Source organism: Paramisgurnus dabryanus, chromosome 4 (assembly GCF_030506205.2).
Source record: "Paramisgurnus dabryanus chromosome 4, PD_genome_1.1, whole genome shotgun sequence".
In the NCBI taxonomy this organism is placed as follows: Eukaryota; Metazoa; Chordata; class Actinopteri; order Cypriniformes; family Cobitidae; genus Paramisgurnus; species Paramisgurnus dabryanus.
The window spans coordinates 41,351,986-41,374,060 of NC_133340.1; the positions used below are offsets into that span (position 1 = coordinate 41,351,986).

General features: G+C 37.2%; 1 long non-coding RNA gene across 1 annotated transcript; it reads right to left on the reverse strand.

The window, feature by feature from the left end:
* Nucleotides 1-749: 749 nt before the first annotated feature.
* On the reverse strand, nucleotides 750-3,843 carry LOC135735939 (uncharacterized). The gene is made up of 5 exons (XR_010527727.2): nucleotides 3,540-3,843; nucleotides 1,954-2,010; nucleotides 1,751-1,812; nucleotides 1,402-1,463; nucleotides 750-1,242 (listed from the first exon to the last, which is right to left on the reverse strand). It is a non-coding gene; the product is annotated as an uncharacterized lncRNA (long non-coding RNA).
* Between the last annotated feature and the right edge of the window lie 18,232 nt (nucleotides 3,844-22,075).

Sequence of the window (22,075 nt, forward strand, 5' to 3'; positions counted from 1 at the left end):
TTAAGTGTTAATACTATGTTAAATAGTTTAATAACAGCGTCATACATATTCTTCAGTTCATAAGGTTTTTTTTAGTTTTCTCCAGGTGTTAGAGTAATAAAATCAATGATCCAATAATAATAATAATAATAATAATAATAATTAAAATTGATAAAATCTTATTGCATTTGATGAACAATTCATCTAAAATTAAATGAAAACACTACAATAATGGGGTAAACCATGTAGCGTCGTGTACATTTTGCTGCAAAAACAGTTAATTACATTACATTAATTAAATATTTTGTTCATTTTTCTTCTATGTCAGATAATTGCACAACCTTCTGTGTGAGGAAGAACATGGTAGTTTTTTATGTATTGTGCACATACATAAAATTACACTGTTAACGATTTCCCTGTATTTTTACAGTACGGTACTGGCAGCACGGTTGCCAGTAAGTTACTGTATTTTGGGTTTACAGTACTGTACTGTAATACCATATTACAGTACACAAACTAGTACTGTATAGTTACAAAGCAGTACTGTACTGTAATTTTACAATATTTTATTACAGTAGTCTATTTTTACAGTAATTTACTGTAATGTCTATATTGACCCATAAATACTATTTATTACTTATTACAGTTAATACAATAATATTATATAAAATAGATAGAGATTTAGGTTTAAATCTATAGTTATTAATATGGTAAAAATGCTATCCTTGACATGACATAATGAATTAAAAGGCAATCCAAACAATGTTTGTATCAAAATTTTATTTAAAAAAACATTTAATTGAAACAAAACATTTAAAACAAGATTTTAAACAATAATAAACATATAATCAAGTAACATAAAATAAAATCAACAAGTATAAACAAGTTTGGAGACCCCTGCTGTAACATATTTAACTCTGGCAAATAGAACACTGTTCCATAGTTTGAAGTTTTCAGTTTAAAGTCCATCATCGACTAAAAGGTAACATTTCACTGTGGTAAAAAGAACACTGGCCCATAGTTTTAAATATTCTACTTGAATTTCATTTAACACTAAAAATAAATGCATTAAACTGGCAGACAGACCACAGTGGCCTTTACTTTGAAGTCGTCCATTCGAACTCAATCAGGGACTGCATGAAGCTGTTCACATGGGGGTCAATGGCCACAGCTTTTCTCTGCACCAAGTTCCTTGTCTTTTTGCTTGCTCCTTGTCTGGATGTGCACTTTTTCCCATCTTTGGAATTAATTCTATCCAGAAACCTGTTAGAAATATCATAAACATTAAGTCAACAAATATAAGATAGAAAAAGATTCTTAAAAAATTTAACTCAGCCTTGAATTTACCCCTATTCTGAAACCTTTTGCTCTTATTCTACTGTTCCACACCTAATTACATAAAAATACAGAAGATTCACTTACCGCTGAACAAACTCTTTCCTCAATGGACAGCATCCACATGGATCATGTCATGATTGAATGTCCTGAACAGAAAGTACAATTGTTACTGATTTGGACACAACTTTTTATTCTGAAAACAAAATCTTTTGTCAATAAAGTCCAGGGACACCTCTGCTAAATAAATACAATTATTAAATTAAATTTCTTATAACCAAAGTCTGAATATTTCTGTTTGTATATTTCTACATGGCAAACTAAGACAATTGTGTACATGTTGTGTATGGTCGTGTTACAGTGTTGTGTGTGGGAATTGTGAATGAGTGTATACATGGGTATTTAAAGAAGCTGTAGTGGTAAAGTGCAAACTTACCGAACAATGTGCTTGGTGTGTGTCTGGTGTCACCCATTGTGCCTCCACATCTGCCTTAACTCCTGAAAAGTGCAATGACACTCATGTAAACTACAAATAAAAAGTGATCAGCACATTCCTGTGTACTTTTACATGTGACGTGAAAGCATTTAATATTGCAGTCGAAAAAATACATGACTTGTAACTGTACATCATGTACTTGCCTGGTGCCTTTAAAGATGATCCATCTTACCCAATCCAGCTTACAAGCAATGGTAAGACTGTAAAAAAGACAAATGTTACAAAATCTGTTAGCCATAGAAATAAGTAGACATTGTGAAGGAAATGGTAAAAGAAAATTTAGTAACACTTTACTATAAGAGTTTATTCCTTAACATTTGGTAATGCCTTAGCTAATATGAACTAACAATGAACAATATATTTTACAACATTAATAATATTTGATAATGTTCATTGTGCAGAGACAAAGTGATTGATTTAAAAATGTATTAAGTGTTTAAATCTAATATCATGCTATGCTAACAAATAAAACATTACTGTAAGTGTTAAGTCAGTTGTAAAACAAATATATATATATATATATATATATATATATATATATATTAGTTGTTATATTATATATTATATATAAATATCTAAATAAGTCTTTTTTAAATTATTATTCTATAACATCTTGTCTACAGAAAATCTCTGAAAATGTCTCGTTTAGTGCAGAAAATAGCGATTTATAGTGACAAGGTAAAAAGACTGTCCCTTTAATGTTTTACCCGGACGGCTGCGGTGTAACACTATTTCACGCAAAGTTTTTTAACAAGTTAGTAGCTAGCTGCTCACTTTAAAGATAAACATGATCGCCTAAATCTGAGCAATCCTGGTGATGCCAGTTTTCTACACGATGTTATAATGGACTATTTTTACATCAAGAGATGAAGGATCAGATGACAGAGACGAGAAGACAAAGGTACGTAAATGCGGAGCCCATTCTCTTTTCGTGCATTGATTTGATGTGTTTTGGAAACTTATATATACAGCGTGTAATGCATCTGAAGTGGTGGAAACAATATGCCATAAAAATGTACTGGACAACTTACTGGGCGTGTAAAACGCTTAAGAGAAGATATTCTCTGCTTTTGCTGATATAAGTTACCGTAATATAATAACAACAACAATAAGCGCGGCAATCCCTTTCGTTCATCTGATATTAAGATGAGCCCAGGTCTGAATTATATTTGGTCGAAGTTAAAGCTGCGATGAGTTCGATGCATGTATCCAGTTAAATATGAGGTTTCTTGTTTTCACTTCTGTGGAGGAGTTCGGTACTACAGTATGCTGTGTACGGCGTGTCAAGTCCTATCTGTTTACAACCACGAGTCAGCCTTACCAAACAGTCGAACTTAATACTTTTCTCTGACGCTAACTGAACGGATGAAACGCCGTCAACGACCGTTATGCTGGGACCGCAAGACCGCGCTGGCGGGTTGTCTTTGTCCATTTCGTTAAAAATAGTTTCATTGTCACCACACTTTCAACACAATATAAACTCACCAAACCGTCATAATTTAGTTAAAACAACCCTATATTCATTTAAAAAGGTGTAAAGGGAGTTAAAGCAGCGGTAGACATCTGTGTGTAACGTTTACGTTAGCTTACTTTCTGAGGGAGATTGAAACTTTGTTGGCGACCGTTTTTCTCTCTCATTGCACGTTTAAAACAATATTGTGACAAACTATTGACAACATTCTTAAACTAAAAATTAAGTTTTCATGAAACAGAAATATTTCAAACTTACCGAACTGACAGAAATCAATCGTCCTCCTTCAGCTGCAGCCAAGAGTTGTGCTCTCCCTCTGTCTGTGTGATTTGACGTTGGCGCACTTTCACTGATTATTGCAAGTACACCTGGCACATTACAGCAATGGCTACAGCAAGGTTACATCAAGACCAAAATATACTGTAAAATTTTCCCGCTCAAACAAATTTACCCAGAATGCATTATGAACTGCAGTACTGTACTGTAATGTACACATACAGTATAGTACTGTGGATTTTTACAGTACAGTGCTGCTAAATCTACAGCGACATCTAACAGTGTAGGTATAATCTTTTGACGTGTCTGTTGCATTTTGTTGAGGTATTTAAATTTATTTGAAGTAGTATTAACACTTATTAACATTTTAATGAAAGTTCAATCTGTACCACTGTAGTTGAGGTCAATAAAAATATTTATGATGTGCATAAATGTGCATAAAATCATCGCATTCATGTTTATGCGTGTGTACAGTCTTATACTGTACACACCCCTACAAGTAAAGTGTTACCCTGTATTCTTCTCCCCACTCAAATAGTCCCAAGAGTAAATTGTGGTAAAATAGTGTTTCATATGCCTTTAACCTCAGACCATGTAAACATAAAACTGGAATGTAAATTTATACTTTTGATTTTATTATTTCCATAACTAAGATAGGGGACTTCATAAAGCCACTTCATGTCACAAAGGCCATTTGTGATTTACAGTTTTCTACATAAAATCATCCTACATAATGTAAAGACCATTTTGTAAAAATAGAATCTTGATAATGTTAATATCTTTGATGGTCTTAATCTCAATTAGATTATTAGACTTAAGCCTGGATTTCACAGGCAGGGTCACATTTACTGTATGCATACACTGTCAGAAAAGGTACAAAAGCTGTCACTGGGACGGTGCCCTTGAAAAAGGTCTTAATATGTACCATTTAGTTACAGATACTTTATGTACCTTTGAGGTACCATTATGTATATGCACCCTTCAGTTAAAAAATGTACCGCCCCAGTGACACCTTCTGTAACTTTTCTCTGACATTATATTGGGTGAAGAAAGTGTAATAAAGGCTATAGGCTTTATAAAACTCTATTAGTGCAGATTTGTGCTCAGTTACTGGAGTTTTGAGATGCTAAAGCAATATAACACAACACACGCACAAGAAATGAAGGGAGTAATATTTCAATCAATAAGCACTCATGCCCTTAAGAAAACAGGCTGACCTCATCATATGCCTTTAATAAATGAGCAGGAGAGTGAGAGCGAGAGAGAGAGAGGTTTTAGACGTTTAGACTCTGGGAGGAACAAAAACATAATCTATTTGATTATTCTTAAAGAGGTAGCAGTATATTGGATCTGATTGAAAAATTCTCAGACCTACACACCTACAGAGGAAACACTGCCCTCTGTTGACTGACACACACACACACATACACACACATACACACACACACACACACGCACCCTCACACACACACGCGCGCACACACACACTACTTTATAGTCAAATGTATCATCTATCCTCAAACCGTAAAACCTAACCTTACACAATCTGCAATTTTTCCTTTTTCAAATAAACATTTATTTTTGATAATCAAATTGAATTTGAGAGGACCGGCCAACGGTAGTGTGACATACAGCAAACTCTATTGTTATTCTTCTGACCTGCTTGTATCCGTGTGTAAAACCTGACCTGCAGTCAGTGGCATCAGCTGTTTTGATATCCACAATAAATGTCATGTCAATCATACAGTATCGTATTCTGTTTAAAGAGTGTGTGTACAAATCATTCACATCTAGAGGCATTATTTGAAAGGCAGGGACATTTAGTATATGACAATCGCTGTGTTATCCTCAAAAGTAATGGTTGCTTCAGTAAAAAGTATAATGTACATGCAATGATTTAAATTTCATTTAATTCATTTAGTCTAGTAAACACATTGATCTGAAGGAGACTCGATTAAAGTCAGAGATTATATTGAATTTGGATGTGATTTAATTAACTGAACACATTTCATGCTGTAAGAACCAACAATGAGATGAGAAAAGCAATTTTTCACACTGTCACACACACCAACAAAGCTCTAATGAAAGTCTAAATTTAAAAATAAAATAAGTGAAAATCATTTTCTCAATCAATTGTAATACTATAGTACTGTATGTGACAAAACAAATGAGAATGGTAGTAAATAATTCGACCAAAATATCTGGCAATATATGGCACTCCATAAGGTATGCTCCTATTGCTTTAATACAAAACTGGAAGAATTGTTTTGCACTTAAATATAATTACAATATTACAAAAAATATATAATAATTCATGATTCCAACTTGTAAAAGTGTTCACATTCTCATAAAAGGTGTAAACACTGAATTTTCAGAGAGCACCACTACAACGTCATTTAAAGTGTAGTTAAATAGTTTTGTAATATCTCTGTTTAAAAAATGTATACAATTAACTATTGATGATTTAGACTAATGTGTTAATGCAAAATGAATGTGAACATAATAATGAATGTATTTTGCAACTACTGCATCTCATACAGATTTTATTTTGGCGCTAATTAGGGTTGCTCTAGAAACACATTTATAGCACAACAATGTATTCCTTAGCATTTATTTTATTTTATTTAAGTTTTAGTAGCATAACAACATTATCAAAATACCACCATTAACACGAATCTGTTACAAATGTTATGTTAACCCTGGAGAACCCAAGATTTTGGGCTGCAGCAAATAACATTGCCCAAATTTGACCCCGTGGGTTCTCCAGGGTTTTAAGCATGCCAGACCAAGAAAAACTCCTTTTGAACATTGTGATAAGGGCCCTCAAAACTTTTGTACTCTAGAGAATAACCAGCATGATACATATTTGGAACATGGGGTAGAATAAAGGGGGTACATAAATAATTAATTATATTTAAGAAGTGCCCAAGTACATTTTTACATAATATCTTAGCATGCTTTTATTTGGTTGACTTAGAAACTAAATTTAAGTTGAATTTAAATGATTGCCCACAAGAGAAAGCAATACATACACTACTAAAAATATACTATAGTTCAATCATTTTACCCTGTTAAAAAGATCAGGATACGGATGCAAAGGTGTTGTGTAGTGAACTGTGCACATGCTACTGCCACATAAGGACTGTTGGGTCACGTGTACCTGTGTTTGAGTCCGGCCTGGGTCACGTCCTGATCCCATGCCCTCTGTTTCTCCTTCCATGCTCTCCTGTGTAAACTTTCCTATAAAAACATAAAAGTAAAAACCATACTGAATGACCCACATATTTTGCTGGTAAACAACATGGCTATGCTGGGCACCAGCTAGACTATAAAACACAAGTAACCAGCAAGGAAATGTATGGTCTTTTGAGCAACGTAGTGCATAGTAGTGGAAAAGTGCAGTAGGATATGCATTGAATACACAGAGAACAAATAAAGAGTTTGGTTCCATGACAAGATCAAGAAAATTGGAATAGTGCGTTCCAATTAATATTAATCAAACTGCAGTAGGTTTCCTTTGATTTAAGCCTTCATAACTAAAACAATACATCTAAGTAGCATAATAAAACACAATATTAACAAAACGTAATAATAAACATGTTTTGATTTAAAAAAAAACTCTTTAAATGTTTGTTCATATTCTTTTGGCAGCTAGACCAATAGTGAAGTGGGATGTTTGTGTGCATAGTTAAAAAAAACAAGAGGGATGTGTTCATTGTTGCAGGCTTTCACAATATTGTGAGGTGACACTGGACTCATTGTCAGTGTGAGTGTGAAATAAATATTTGACCAGTGTCACAGGGTGACTTTTATAGAGCGGAACCGAAATTGGCGGAACTCGGTTCCGCTCGAAGATGGTTTTCGCCCAGGCCATATTCGACGACGCACTAGCTCACTTCCTGGTTTCCAGGGCAACGCAACCAGGGCTTACGAGCCACAGGTGTTAAATATTTAAGAAGCGGATGGTGATTGGAGGCCATGGAAGGATGAACCACATAAAAGGCTCTGCAGAAACATGAACAAAAAGGCACGTCAGACACGAGAAGCGTTCGACACGGGGAAAGCTCCTTTGCCAAAGCAGAGTAAAGACACGCACCTTTTGAAGAGCCGAAGGCTCTGTTGATCCGGGCTGCGCTAGAAAGCGTGCGGAAAGAAGACGGAGCCACAGGAGGCGAAAGGAAGGCAGCTGTGGATCTTTAAAGGAGCACCCCGAAAAGTGCTTTTGGAGCGGATGTGCTTTTTGTGACTGTTGGGCGTTGTGATTGTTGGCATTGTGTAGGTTCACTCGACGCGCTACTGGCGGCGGTCGGATTCTCTCTCTCAAGTTGAAACAGACTTTAGAAGTAAGTGCAAACCTTAAAGGTTGAAAGACAAACGTAAACAACATAATTGAAGACACATTAAGAGGAGAAGAAACAGAGTTGTGTGAGTACTAACTGTGGAGAAGTTATAGAAGTGTTTGGAAGAGACGTACTGTTGCAGTATTGATGTTGCTGGTCGAAGGGAACGGAGAAAAAGGAGAGAGAGGAACACTTTAAATTGATGAGTGAGTAACCGTATTGCTTCTAGTAAACCCCTCCGGGAAAAGGAGAGCGGCCCTACCCCTAGGGAAGCGTGGTGGGTGAGCCGAGGAGATTCTTTGGTCGAAGCCAGCCACAGTGACGAGACCACCACTAAGGCCGCGAGATCCATCGCCGATCGGACTCGGGCAAAGTGGGCGAAGACTGGCGTCCTTTGTGTGTACACGATTGTGGTGGGTGAGTCTTTGTGCTGTGGAAACTTTCACTATAGCGGGGTGCTGTGTATTCTGCTGTGTATTGCTGTGTGTGTCTTGTCAGACAAACCCCCGCCTTCATACACTTTGTCTGGGAGAACGAAGAGGCTGTCGGCCCTGGTGGAACACTATTATACTGTACGTGTGCTTCTAGCTACGAGTGACGGAGTGGTGCCCTGAAACGAGTCCTGTTGAGACATTTGGGGGTCGCGAAGAGCGGCGGCGAAGAGCTGGGAAACTAGTGGATACGTGAGTACAACTAGGGATTGCTATTGTGGATATTTTGATTCTACGAAATACTTACTGTTGCAGAGAACGTGGTGTAGGAAATCTCGCCCGTCCCAAGGTCCCTACAAAAGGGCGCCCCTGTCCGGTGGAAGATCGCCTAACGGTGACGTGAGAGGGCAGCGCTCGGCCTTGGTGTGACGGTGCGACGAGTACACCCCTCTGTGACCAACACGCTCGTCGAGAGGGTCCGCCCCCGACGTTACATGGAAAACTGCATATCCCACCTGACCCAACTGCAAGTATCGTAAGTCCGCCGTGCTTACCTTATGCAACTAAATAACCCCAGGTCTGTGATCTACATTCGAACAGGAGGGCACCGCATCCAGCTGCTGTCTGTGGAGAGAGAAAGAGAGAAAGTGAACGCCAGAGAAAACGAACCGAACAAACCCCATACTTACCGTAGGCTGTATGCAGCGAAGAGGTGAGAGAGCCAAGTGGAATTAACTGTGTCTTGTGTCCCAGCTGCTGTCTGTGGAGAGAAAAAGAGAGAAAGTGAAAGCCAGAGGAAACGAACCGAACAAACCTCATACTTACCGTAGGCTGTATGCAGCGAAGAGGTGAGAAAGCCAAGTTGAACTAACTGTGTCTTGTGTCCCAGCCGCTGCCTGTGAAGAAAGAGAGAGGATGAGCGACACGAGAAGGAATTGTGTGGAAACCCAGCCTGTGAAGAACGAGAGCCTGAAGAGGCCGTTATTTTAAGTCCCCCCTCTCCCCTCCCCTATCGACTATTTTAAGTAAATTAAATAAAGTACATTTTAATATTATGCTTACCTTGTGTGTCTGGTCATTGGGGTGGCTTTGGGAACCTCCTCGAGGTAGAGAAAGGGGCGTGACCTTATTAACATCTGGGTCCACCCCTACCTGTGACACCAGCATCTGAGCTCTGTGACAAACCCACTTGAACAAACCATTCCACTTCCAACCGAGTTACTAAATTTAATCATTAATTTTCTATCATGCATGCATTAGTATTTATTCACTACACAGTGATAAAGATAAAGGCAGTAAGATTGATTCGGCTGTATTTGAAGAATCTGAAAATGCAGAATGTTCTGGGCCAGGTTGTTGGGTAGAGCGTGTGGCATGCAAGCCGTGTACTCCGAGTACTCAGATGTTTTCTTCAACCACAACCTGGTGTTGAGGCAGAGAGAGAAACTGAAAATTTCGAGAAAAAAAACAGAACATTCCCTTGACTGAACAGAGAGACACCACTTAGCCAAAATTCAGGTTTTAGAGGATAAAGAAAAGGTCTAATCAAAAATAATCAAGCCAAGTAGGGGAGACCCTCCTTAGAGAGAAGATGAAATGTGGAATTATTAAATAAATATATCTATCTGTGAAGGGGTGTCCTTGAGACGAGAGCAGCTTTCATATCAGCTAAATAAATGAAAGAGAATTATGAATACCATTAGACAGTGAAATGGAACAAAAACATGAGAATCAGTCTCATATGAACAGAAGGCTAAAATAGTGTCCTATTCACAAACTGAAAGAGAGATACAGTAAGGATAAAACGCACACATGAATTGACTTCAAAGACACCACTGAATGTAATTAAAGTTGTTGCATTGTAGTCATGACTGAATACATTTAATAAACAGCTATTGACATCTCATTAAAGGGATACTTCAGCCAAATATCAAAATTACCCCATGATTTACTCACTCTCAAGCAATCTGAGATACAAATGCCCATCATCTTTCAGATGAGCACATTGGAGGTATTTTATTTAGTTAATGTTCTTGTTCTTTCAACATTTATAATTGCAGGGGATTCAGGGAACAACAACTAAGAGACAAAAACAAACTTATTTTAACATACCTTACTTAACTTATTGTTGCTCCTATATGCCCTACCTCCCTGAAACGCATTGATTTTGTAATTTTTGCCCAGATAAAAAGTACGTTGTGATTGGCCTGAATACCTCTGTCATCGAGTTAATATCATCTTTACTACCTTATCAATAGGAAACGAATCTGATCCAGAAAATGCAGATGACCAAGCTGACGGATCAACTTTGCCAGCAAAACATAACAGATTGTTAAGGTTAGGACACTAAAACATAAAACCGTCCGCATTTTTGATTGTAGAAACGACAAATAACAAGCGCTACACTGCACAAAACTCGTGATTGAGTCATGGCTTAAATAGTTGGTAGTTAATTCTTTAAATTTGAAACATACACTCACCTAGGAACACCTGTTTAAATTCTCAATTAAATGCAATTATCTAATCAACCAATCACATGGCAGTTGCTTCAATGCATTTCGGGGTGTGGTCCTGGGCCGGGTTTCCCAAAAGCATCGTAAGGCTAAGTAGATCGTAAAAACGATCGTACGAATCATCTTAGAATTACGGGCTGTTTCCCAAAAGCTTCGTAACTTAAGTTGCACTTGAAAATCATCGTAGATCTACGAGTGGTCTAGAGTAATCGTTCATTCATAAGTGCATCGTAAGACAACAGAGTTACAAGGTCACCTACAGGACAACCAGCAAATTGCACTCCTGCAATGAAGATAATGTAATGTTTTCAATGTAGGCTATATTTATTTATTGGGTTCGTCTTTGTTTATTTTATATTAAATACATAATATAATATATTTAAAATTCAAATGAGAAATCAAATTTAAATGGCTAAACATACATTTATAAAGAAGGAAAACGTATTTTGTACAAGTTGGTAAAAGTTTTTTGTATATTGGTAAAAGTTGGTTTAGCAAATTGATAAATGGTTCATACCGATTGCTGCTATAATTAATCTAAACATTGTTTTGAAGGGAAATGGTATCTAATTAAAGAAACCAAATAAATATTTACGGTAAAATGCAATAATCCATAATAATAAATAAACATAGATAATAAACAACAAATAATAATAATAATCTAAACTATAATAGAAACATGGATCCATCATGCCTTGTTACCACTCTGCAGGTTGTTGGTGGTGGTGTAAGGGTGTGGTTTTCTTGGCACACTTTAGGCCCCTTATTGCCAATTGGTCATCGTTTAAATGCCACGGCATACCTCAGCATTGTTTCTGACCATGTCCATCCCTTTATGACCACCATGTACCCATCCTCTGATGGCTACTTCCAGCAGGATAATGCACCATGTCACAAAGCTCGAATCATTTCAAATTGGTTCAAATGAGTTCACTGTACTAAAATGGCCCCCACAGTCACCAGATCTCAACCCAATAGAGCATCATTGGGATGTGGTGGAACGGGAGCTTTGTGCCTTGGATGTGCATCCCACAAATCTCCATCAACTGCAAGATGCTATTCTATCAATATGGGCCAACATTTCTAAAGAATGCTTTCAGCACCTTGTTGAATAAATGCCATGTAGAATTAAGGCAGTTTTGAAGGCAAAAGGGGGTCAAACACAGTATTAGTATGGTGTTCTTAATAATCCTTTAGGTGAGTGAAGACTTCTTAAAGGCTGTAAGCGGGCAGAATTATGATAATGACTGCCGTGTCGATGATAACAGGCCAAGGAAGTAAACTGTTGGCTAATCCGTGAATTGAATGAAACATTTAGACATTCTAAAATGATTAATTTTTAATGAATGTCTAAAATATTGGTTTGGTACAGAATCATTTTTTTAATTTTACCCCAAGATACAACCTTAAAGTTACGAAATCGGACAGAGCTGTGTTCATCTTTGTGTATGCTTCAATGACATTGCCTGCTTATCTGGCTGTGCCACTATAAGAATACAAAGGTGTGTGTTTACTCCTGATACCTACTTAATGCATATTTAGTGCTATCACTCTCAGTGGACTGTGACCATTGTCTAAAAATGTGTAACAGGAAATTTGGGTATCAGCGGCCAGTTTAAGATTTCAGCCTCTAAGGGCAAGTCTCTTTTGTTATGGAATAAGTCTTGGGTTTAGTGCACGAGGCACAAGTTCAATTCTTGCTCGACTGGCAGGTCTTTTTTAATAAACCCATTAAAATTGCATCAATTGTCAGCATTTGTGTATCAGTAGCGCTGATGTATTTGGTTGCGCTTTATTTTGTGCTTTCACTGGAAATGAGAGCAGGTGGATGAGCGACAATGAACATACAATGATCTTTTAGCCCCGTAGACCAAACTTTATCAACACTAAAACAGAAATAAATACCTTTAATATTTATGTAATTTATTAGACCATTATTGCAGTCATTCAGTTTGCATCAAAAATATCTTTAATTACAGATTGTCTCAGGAAAACTAAGTAAATGTGGTTGTTGTTGTTGTTGTTGTTATACAGTATGCAAATATTTCAGAAAAAAGTTTGGTGTTTGGATTTGCCATGCATTTTTATGCAGATTAAATATAGAATCTGTTTATTTTATAAGATTTATATTATGATATTACTCATGGGTGAAAATAGGACTTTCACAAAAAATAGGACTACACAATTTTACCATAGCGTAGCACAATCCATTGAATCTGATTAAACCATAAGCATTGCACTCAAAAATAACTTTAGATTATTATTTAGATATTTTTTTCTATTTAAGACTTGACTCTTCTGTAGTTACATTGTGTACTAAGACGGACAGAAAATTAAAAGTAGTGATTTTAGGCAGATATGGCTAGGACTACTTTCATTCTGGTGTAATAATCAAGGACTTTGCTGCCTTAACATGGCTGCATGAGGCGCAATGATATTACGCAGCAGCCGAAAAATAGTCCCCTTAGAAACTTTCAATAGCAGGGACTATTTTCGGGCAGTCAGTCTGATTTATAAATATACTCACCAACTAACTACTGCATTTTAAATCTGTCTGCAGAATAACATACAGTACATACATTTACAGTACTAGGGGAGAGCAGGTGTGAAAGGAAAAACTTAATTTTAAAATATAATGTTTTAGACAGAGATATATTTTTGCTGTGGTCAATAACTCACAAGTGTGGTCTATCAATATCAGGTGGAATTTTAAACAAATGTTAAACGACTTCAGTTTTCACTTTGAACATAAGTAGCGCATTGTTACTTTTGACCCTGTCAGCTGGGACGAAAGTAACACAACAGAACAAGATAGATTTTTGTGTTATAATTGTATATTTTAGTATATATACATGACTATGAGCTTCTATGTAACTGCAAACATATTTTGTCATTTATTTTTGCAAAGAATAATTAAATTACATTTTCATTTTAAATTTCAGTTTCATCAAATGTTTTAAAAGCAACCCGACACATTTTTTTCAACAGTATAAACACTATGAAAATTAAATTAAATCAAATTAGAATAATATACATGTTCAACATAATGCAACAGTATTAGCAGCAGGACAAAAAGTAAGTGTTACTTTTGTTCCGACAGGAACTACTGACATTTAAACACGATTTACTTTTATTTTGAAAAACTTAAAGAAGGCAAACATCAGGATGTGTTACAGCACTAAATAACCTGTAGATTGACAGCCCTGTAACACATGAAACAAGAAACACAACATGTATAAGGAAAAATTACCGCTTTAGGAATAGGCTTTCTACACTTGCGAAACGATGACGAAAAAATGCGATATCTATCAGCTCTGTCAAGATACTGTCATAGTTTCGGAGAAAATCGCTTTGTTACTTTAGTCCTGTGTTCTTTCGCCCTGGTTCTCCCTAGTCATTGTAATAACGCATGAATTACCATGTTCAGAAACAAAACAAAAAAACATTGATTGAAATTGTTTGTTTTATCTAAAAAAAGAAAGCTTTTTTCAGCTGCTGATTTACAGTTTTTTCTGACAGAAGTCAATGCATTGCAGGTTTCTGAGGGATAAGTTTTAGCATCTCTAAGTCTATCTGGTTTGATTGGCAGTGGTAGTTTGTAAGATTAAGGGTCGCCTCAGAGCGTGTTGTTGGACATGAGAGGGACTGACACTGTACTTCAATAAAGTTAAAACTGCATGTCACCATCATTCTGCTGTGTGATCTGAACCCTGTTGAATTTAGCAACATCAAAGAAGTGATTTACATTCATGGTGAGAAAGACCTTCATTAAATCCTGCCTGCCAAGAACACACGCACATCCCCTTTCACACACTCAGAAATTATGAGATGAAGTGTGTTGTGTGTAAGACCTAGTTGCGTGTGTATGTGTGAAGTTAGGGTGCAATTTCCTTTGTTGTTTCCCGCTGTGTGATTATTAAGTTGACTTTTTTGTCTTTCATTCTCCAAATGCCCCCTCTCTCTCTTTCTCGCTCTTTCTCTCTCTCTCTTGTGAATACAGTCCACATTAATAGACTGCATCTGTTAAGAGATTGTGCCTGCCAACCAATTTAACTGACCTGCCTCTTCAGTCTTTGGTCGTGTACCGTATGTGTGCGTGTTTGCCGCCGAAAGCTATATTATTGCTTCTCTCAAATTCTTCTGTTCTCTATAATAACAAAAAAATCTGCTGTGTAATCGCTTTCACGGAAAGAGAGAAACTTTATAGCGATGTAACAATAAACTAAAAGGAATAGCCGGTCGTTTCACTCACCCTCATGTTTGATCCTTTCAGAATATTTGTTTTTGACTGAACTGTGTTAATATAAAATATAAATCACTCTCTTCACTGTCGTTTCCCATAATGCTTTGTCAATGGCATAAATAGACAGAAGGTCAAGCGTTCGGGAGATGCAATGGGACCGTGGACCAACATTAGGGGAGATGGGAAAAGATGGAGCATCACTCTAGTGTCTGCTGTAAAGAGGCCTTGAAAAGCTCCACACAAACACGGCACGCTGTGTCCCGCAGACAAACACACACACACACACACAGACGTACAGCTCGCGAGACCCACTTGAGGAAGATTTGTGCAATTCTGTCATCGGTGAAAGATAAGAGCAAACTGAGAGCCCGAAGCACTAGTAAATGGGCAGCTGAGAGTGGGATAAATAAAGACCACGAGAGCGAGCTTTGAACGTGAATGAGTAGTGAATGATTAAGTGGAAAAATAAAGGACATGAGAGAGAGAAGGCCGAGAGAATTGTAATGCAGACCACTCAGCAGTTGAGATCTGTTATTCTAACCGATTCAATCTGTTTCAAGTCTGATGACTTAATGGCATCTGCCTACCTCGTTAATCGCGTGCCGCCCCTCCTATCTCACATCTCTGTCCTTTCATCTTCCGTATGAAGAGATGTGTGCAGAAATAAAAATAGGGATTGAAGGAAAGAGAAACTGACAGGACAATGGGTATGAGTGGCAATAACGGTTATTGTTTTGGCCCGTTTTGACATTATCTCAAATGAATCATGCTATTCAGGTTCACTGCTGGGAATGAGATACTGTAATAGAAAGGATTTTTTTTTATTTTGTTACCTTCATCATCCAACAATCCAAAAAAGAATTAATGTAAATGTTTGTTGATCTTTTTATGTTTCATGTACACACACGTACACACAACTTTTGTGCCTTCTTGTAAACTTTTTTTCTGAGAGTGTATTGCTATTCTGTTTTCAACCCAGCATTGGATCAGAAAGGGACAATCTGGCTGGGTTCGTCTCTTTTTGACCCAGTGCTGGGTTGAAAGTTTACGAATGCCCAGAGCCGTTTATTGGGCGCTACGAATGCATCTGTACGTATCTCAGCCAATCATTTCAATTATACCAGATGATGTATGTAGAGCGACATAAATTCAAGGGTCAACAAATTTTATGTTTGTGCACATAGCTAAAAGCTATGCAACTTAACTGGTAGCTGTATATTGATATTGAAAAGCAACACAACTTAGTGGCACTGTGATAGCCACAGTAGGTAGGCAACAGGCATAATGACAATATGATATTAATAAATACCACTTACCAATTATAAGTTAAATGGACTTCGTCGACGACGATGCCTAGCAGGTTGGTCCTATAAAACTCCGTGACGAACATGTCTTCCCATATCCAAACAACCTTCTTGAATATGAAATAGTTTAACGCCAAAAGTCACTCTTTTTTAAATCAACTTGCGTTCAAAACTACTTAGAACACTATATAAGGCTGCATCGAAAAGGAACTTCGCGTCTGCTGCCGTGTTGGATTAACAAAACTGCTTTGTTGTGACGCATAGACATCATCATCGTCTTGCTGCCCCCTCCCCGTTCTGTGATTGGTTCCCTATTTTAGGGGAAAAATTGATCCGTGGTTTCCATGCTAAACTTGCAGCGTGAATAAATTTGCGCGCAAGGCAGCATGTGGAAACCCCAGGCTATCATCTTGTAGCCTACTTTTACGGCTCTTTCATGGTAAAAAATATATGTTTCCTTTCAAAAGCCATTGATTTGGATTATTTTAGAATCAATCAACACAAACTCACACATAAAAAATGATAGCTGTGTTGGAAAAATAGTCAACACTGTTGAATCAAAAATATATATAAAATATAAAAAAAATGCAATCGCTCAAACTATCAGTACTTGCACAATATTTATATTTATAAACACAAGCAATTTTTTTTTCACATTATTTAACAATAAAATAACATTTCATGTGTTACAGTATATTTTTTTTTTCACTTTTTTTACTCTTGAATTTTTTTAATTAATTACTTTTTACATTACACTGACTGAAAATATTGGTCAAAAAATTTGCCATTTTTTGGGTGTGTCCTTTTAAATGCAAATGAGCTGATCTCTGCACTAAATGGCAGTGCCATGGTTGGATAGTGCAGATTAAGAGCCGCTATATTCCCTATCTGACATCACAAGGGGAGCCAAATTTCAATTACTTATTTTTTTACATGCTTGCAGAGAATGGTTTACCAAAACTAAGTTACTGGGTTGATCTTTTTCACATTTTTAAGGTTAATACATGCACTGGGGACCCAGTTATAGCACTTAAACTTGGAAAAAGTCAGATTTTTATGATATGTCTGCTTTAAAAGGTCCTAACATGTACCATTTAAGTATACAGATATGTATATATTTGGTACCAATACCTTTGAGGTATGCCCTCTTTGGTACCAATACTACTGTAAAAGGTAATATTTTTAACTGTAAATGTGTATTTTATGGCGCTTTTCCATTGCATAGTACCCCACGGTTTAGTTTAGTTTGGGTCGGGTCAGCTTACTTTTGGGAGCTTTTCCATTAGGTGCAGTACGTAGTACCCGATACTTTTTTTCGTACCACCTCGGTTGGGGTTCCAAGCGACCCGAGCTGATACCAAACGTGACGCGAAAACACTGTAGATCACTGATTGGTCTGAGAGAATCGTCACGTCATCGCTATAATGTAAATATTAGCTTTAGCTTACTGCTAGCTTGCGCTGTCTCAAGCAAACATGTTGTTATCTGTGTTCTGCTATAAGTTTCCAAACACCCTTTTAGCGATGAAAAACATCCGCAAGTTGAGAATCCGGGACACCATAACAGTTTTTTCCAGACTTGCAGTTTGTGGCGGCACATTCGCGACGTGCACGTCCGCATTATATATGCTTAAATGCAACTTGAATGAGGCTCAGCGGAGCGCAGTCGACTGACGCCACGGGTCGGGTGTTTGAACAGAAACTGTCATGTGAGACAGAGGTAGTTATAAACGCGATGTGCAAACATCTATTTGTGGTGGCCAATTTTAATTTTGTGGCTGACTGAGAAATAAATGAATGTATGGGAATGTACAACAACGCTCTCACGTGTATGATGTCACAGCAGGCAGCGCAAATATAACGACACGCCTATAATCCCTCCCACTCCGAAGTGATACTAAACTCAATGGAAAAGCTAACCACGCCAAAGTGAGGTGAGCAGACCCGACCCAAACTAAACTAAACCGTGGGGTACTATGCAATGGAAAAGCGCCATTAGAAAGGGTACTGCCCCAGCTGGGACCATTTTGACCATCTGACAGTGTACTTTATATATTAAAAATTTTGAATATACTTTAAAATTCACATAGGCTGCTTTTTAGATCCCTCTAATGTACTGTACACGACACATTCCTTCTGTTTATACTGTTTTTGCCACATGTGAATGTAGCGTAAATGATGCTGGATCAATGCCATCTCACACATCATTTCCTTCTGATTCCAAATCAAGACAGGATGTCTTCCCTTATCCCCCAGATAAGCATCCTGCTTGACAAGACAGGGTTTGCACAAACATGAACCAAAACAAGACACTGAATGCGTACAGGGGAAAAAGCTTAAATTAGAATTAAGGTTACTCCAAATTCATCCTAAAAAAACATCTACATATTGTACGTGCATTTGTTAAAATTAAGTGTGCCAGAAAATTGGGAAATGCAGTCAACCTGTTTTACTTCCCCTGGCTGATAAGAGAAGCAGCTATACAATTTGGCAATTTCAACTGCAATTGGTTTTTTAAATAGGTTTTAAGAAATTCAATATTTTTAATGTGCTGGTTGTGTTGTTTTCTGTATAGTGAGTTTGAGTGTTAATCTTATACCTATGTAGGTAAAGACAATAACGTTTTTTGTCATGCATTGTATGCTCTATTCTTGTCATTATCATTATGGTCACTGTAGCTGTCAACAACACCAAGCAGTGGAATAGCTTTGCAAATATGTAAAATACCATAAGCCATGATAATACGACTTGCATGCTCAGGAGACCCTTGAATCTCTCCATGAAGGACATGAAATCTCCTTTTCAACATCCAATTCTTCTATCCACCATAGCTGTTGTTGGTAACATAATTATACCATGAATAAAGAACATAGTCTGCATGCCAGAGATACTTTTAGTTTACTACTGCATATTGTGTTTACCTTGCATGTAAATCTACCTGTTATAATTTAAATGCTCTTCCCCTTGTGGTTTCTGTAAGGCAGGGTTTTTACAGGGCATCCTACTGTATGCTAGCTATTGTAGGGGTGCACATAATTTTGTTCAACTAGTGAGAGCATTTTCAAAATGAAAATGTAGATCATGCGTTGACACAAACACAATAGCGTGCAATTATTAGGATTTTTCTTCTATTTAATATTCTGATTGCTGTATTATGTTTTGTTTCGACCTTTAGGGTTCGACCAAACACAGACGGTTAAATTGAGCAATGCATCAGCAGGCAGATTCCAACTCAAATGATGTGAATTTGACATGTTATGACAACCTGTCTTTTGCCCACATTTACAGCGAAGAGGAAGAGTGTTACAAATGGAGCAATTTGAAATGAGCACAATAAGAACTTGCCTCTGTTTTAACAAGTCTCCTTCAGCATGAACAGACTATAGATTTTCGGCAGAAGGATAGTTTCATTTGGAAACATTATAAATGCTGTATGACATCCTACTGAACACACACTCGCACACACGTGCGCTCCGAAAATAATCCCATTTAACAGGAATGACATCTGTGGTGCAGGTGATTTGCCTACAAGGTGACACTGCATCAGTCTTGGCGGCCATGTTTGGCAGCTTGTCAATAGAGGAAAGCCTAGATGTATGAAGATGGTAAAATGCGTAGCTTTTTACAATTTACGATTGCAACTGCCTGGAAGCCCGAACCTCAAACCCAGAGGGGAGAACAGTCTTGAAAATCAATGGCAAGGTAAATTGAGTCAGGTTTAAATATTTCATGCTTGAAAATGTTTTATAAACTGCCATTACATTGAGAGACAGACTTGACTGTCACTCCAACCTCCTTGCAAACGCAGGTTTATTTTTAAATAGTGGGTATTTTCCACCCGCACTTTTTTACAGCAGTCTTTAAAATGATTAGAAATCTAGATGTCACACTTCTATGCATCACATTCTCTCTCTCTTTTCATCTTTGATTCCCTTCATTTCATTAAAGATAACCTTGCCCTTACTTCACACTACTCTCTCATTCCAATTTTTTAATGTGCAATTTCAGATTCATATGGATGTTATACTTATTAAAAAGCATGTAATAGACTGATTCAATCTGCCCTTCTGTGTAATCTGCAGAAAATTTGTAGGGAGACGCAGAACACGGCATTTATGACATCACTTAACTTCAGAGTGAGTTTGTGAATCAGCCAAAAACATTTCAGAAACAAACTTTTTGTAAATAGAGAGAGAGAGAGAGAGAGAGAGAGAGAGAGAGAGAGAGAGAGAGAGAGAGAGAGAGAGAGAGAGAGAGAGAGAGAGAGAGAGAGAGAGAGAGAGAGAGAGAGAGAGGTTAAAAACTATTTTTAGGAGGAATACTTTAATAATAAAGACTTTAGGGGAGCAAACTTCAAACAAAAACATTTAAGGTGTTTTTGCTTTCCAGTTACGGCTGGAATATGCAATAAAATTGCAAAAACATTTTGAATACTTCTGAAAGAGTCTAAATCCCCAGAGAAGTTGTTTAGGCACTGCAGGCACTCACCTAGAAAAGGTAATGCCTTGAACAGAAAAAAAGGTAGAGGAATAATTTAAAAGTTATGTAAGGAATAATTGAACGGCTTGTTATCAAGAAAATTTTGCATCACTGTTATAGTGACCAAAATCACCACGATTATCAATATTATCATGGGTTGTGAACAATTTCTAGAAATGTATTATTTACCACAGACATTGCTAAATAGGGATGTTAACAATTATTATTAGGATATTGAAAGCAAAGATCCTCTTCAGGCAGGGCCGGCGTCAAGGGGGGGCATTCGCGGGCAGTGCCCCCCAAACAGGTTGTTGTGCCCCCCTACAAAGTTTTTTATTAATTTAATATATACTAGTCAACATTTGAAGTGGATCAAAAAAGTTTATCAAAGTTGTCCAGAGACAAGAATGGGTATTAGGGATTGGTTTTATGTCAACTTTTTTGAATGGTTTTGATCCACTTCGAATGTTGACTAGTGTATATCAAGAATAATTAAAATAAATTAAACATTGAGGGGCGGTTTCCCGGACAGGGATTAGACTAGTCCTAGACTTAAACACTTTTAAGAGCTCTCCAAACTGAAAGAAACTTACACTGACATATCTTAAAATACATCAGTGCCCTTTGTTTTACATCAAAATGCACACAGGTAATGTTTTTAGTAAGGCATGTTTGTTAAAGGGATAGTTCGGCCAAAAACGATATTAAACCCATGATTTACTCACCCCCAAGCTGTCCGAGTTGCATATGTCCATCGTTTTTCAGACAAACACATTTTCGGATATTTTAGAAAATATTTTATATCTTTCAGTTGATTAAATGTAATGTTACGGGGTCCAGCAATAGTCCACGACCTTCAAGTCCAAAAAAAGTGCGTCCATCCTTCACAAATTAAATCCAAACGGCTCCAGGATGATAAACAAAGGTCTTCTGTGGGTAATCCGTGCGGTGTTGTTGTAGAAATATCCATATTTAAAATGTTATTAACGTTATAAACTACCTTCCGGTTTCGCCGCCATCTTAGACTCAGGAGAGAGTATTAGCGTAGTGTACGCACTTTTCTTAGTGACGTATGACAAATTCGGAGGGCGGGGGCACAGAGCAGCAGCAGAGAAACTCTGTACGCTGCGTAAGCTCTCATCCTGAATGCGCATCACTCTAAGATGGCGGCGCTACCGGAAGGTAGTTTATAACGTTAATAACATTTTA